This window comes from Aplysia californica, unplaced genomic scaffold, assembly GCF_000002075.1.
Source record: "Aplysia californica isolate F4 #8 unplaced genomic scaffold, AplCal3.0 scaffold00150, whole genome shotgun sequence".
NCBI lineage: Eukaryota > Metazoa > Mollusca > Gastropoda > Aplysiida > Aplysiidae > Aplysia > Aplysia californica.
Window position 1 is genome coordinate 736845 of NW_004797420.1, and position 2093 is coordinate 738937.

The 2093-nt window shown below is 42.7% G+C and overlaps 1 protein-coding gene across 2 annotated transcripts in view; it reads right to left on the minus strand.

Annotated features, from left to right (window-relative positions):
- The window catches only part of LOC101847034 (tuberin), a gene marked incomplete in the record, with an annotated part of 55944 nt that extends 54572 nt beyond the window's left edge, over positions 1 to 1372 (minus strand). For both annotated transcript variants that reach the window (XM_035969488.1, XM_035969487.1), the window contains 1 exon segment: positions 1187 to 1372.
- Between the last annotated feature and the right edge of the window lie 721 nt (positions 1373 to 2093).

A 2093-nucleotide genomic window follows, 5' to 3' on the forward strand; every position in this document is an offset into this window, starting at 1 on the left:
TTACCAATAAAAAAGTTGTGTTGCTGTGTAGAGCTGAGCACGGCAACTGTTGATTCCATAGACCAGCACACAACTCATTACGTAGATCTACGTCAAGATTAGCTTTTATAATTATTGTAATGATCAGTTGCCAGGGGGAAAAAGACTGACGCGTATGCGACGTTCAACGCCCGGTCCGATAGTGCCCCCCCCACCCCCCTGCCTGACACGCACACAGTCACACGTGTGCAGGCCGCCCATCCGACCCCGACACACGCTAACGAGCCATCTTTAATTGCTTCTGATGACCTCTTGACAAATAAACATTTATTAGAAGCGCTATAACTTTTCAGGCCGGCCTCAAATTCATCATAAGATAAAAACTCGGCTCCTGCACAAAACGCCTTTTTGCCCGAAGTAATCCCGGTCTCTACCCAGCCTGAGGCAAGTCACGAGTGAGGCAGGACAGGAAGCCGGAGTCACGAGTTACAGGAAGTCGGAAGTCGGAAGTGATGTCATGCTGGACAAGAATCAGAGTCCGAAAAACACTTTATACTTTATCATATATTCGGACTCGAATCCGAATAGTCACTTCGTTTGAGAGACCTACACTACACAATGATTCCGTGACAATGTAGAATGAAAGTGGCTATTCTCACCCGCCCGGAAGTTCTCGCAAGATCAACTCCTCCCCTCTTCTTTCTCTCTCTGTCTCTTTCTGAATACTGTCTATCGGTGTGGACGATCAAATTGACCAAAACAAAGTTAAAAAATGATGTTAAAACACAAAAGTAAATTAATTTGGTTGTCTACAAAGATGCTACGGCTATTTAACTTTTCGAATCGAGCCGAACTACGCGGGTCGCCATTTTGTTTTGCCCGGAAATTCTCGCGGCTACTCCTCTCTCTCTTTCTCTCTCTCTCTCCACTGCCCAGCCACAGACAAAATTGTACGCTTTTAGTAGGCTACAGTTGTAATGGAACGTTTGTTCACGGCACAGAATTCTACAATTTTTCCTCACAGTGTAGAATTCTATGGTTTAGGGTGAACGCGCACCGGGTGAGAATAGCCACAAGACTCGCCTGCACTATGTTGTAGGATCTAGATCTAGATCTAGAAATCTAGATCTAGATCTAGAAGATCTACAACCGTTCACACACCTGAAACGAAGCAGACAAAAGCCTCAATCATTTACACTCATCATACCTTTCAATTGGCCAACAAAGTGGCAGAGCAAGGCTGTCGATTGTGTTCTGCTAGGTTACTGTCTGTCAGTATTGTCTCATGACACAGCCTATGCCTAGGCATCTATCTGGCACTATCTGCAGTATTCTGCAGACCAGTATACACATAATTTGACAGTTTCGTAAAGTATATGCTGTTATGAGTTAGAGTTTTTATCTTGCTCTACCCATGAATTGGTTTTTTAAAAAGGTAAGTAATATTTCTCACAAAACAAAAGTATTAGGAGAAAACGAAAAGAAACAGATTCATTTTGTAACTTGTCACTAATATCAGAGACTCTAAAATATAGAGACAGGAAACGAGGTCTCGCGGTCCGTGACAACAGTGCATTTGCGAACGTGACCGCTGAGACGCGAGCTAAAAATAACCAGGCGCGGTATCGACAGCGAAGCGCGTCGCGTCTAGCCTAGGCCTAGCCTAGGCCTTATCGAAACGAAGCGCGTCGCGTCTAGCGGGGCCTATGCCTAGCTTTCTGCGGCTTAGGTCTAGCGCAATCAGAGAACTGGCCAAGGTTGCATTTTTAAACAATGCCTCTACAATTACAATTCTATACTCTTCTGGTCTACAGAAAAGGTTACACATGTTGATGAAAACAGGACAACAGATTTTAAAATTGAATTCTAGATCTAGGCCAAGTTATAAAATAATGTCGATCTAGCATAAAACCAAAACATGTTTTGATAATGTAGACCGAAAACTAGATCTAGAATGATCTACATCTAGATTATCTAGATCTAGATCTAGATCTAGATCTAGATTCTAGAGATCTAATTATCTAGTCGACAGTGTCAGTAGTTACATAAGAAAAAAAAGTCATCAAGACTCTAGATCTAGATTCTAGATCTATAGGTTTCCATTTCCAGCATAA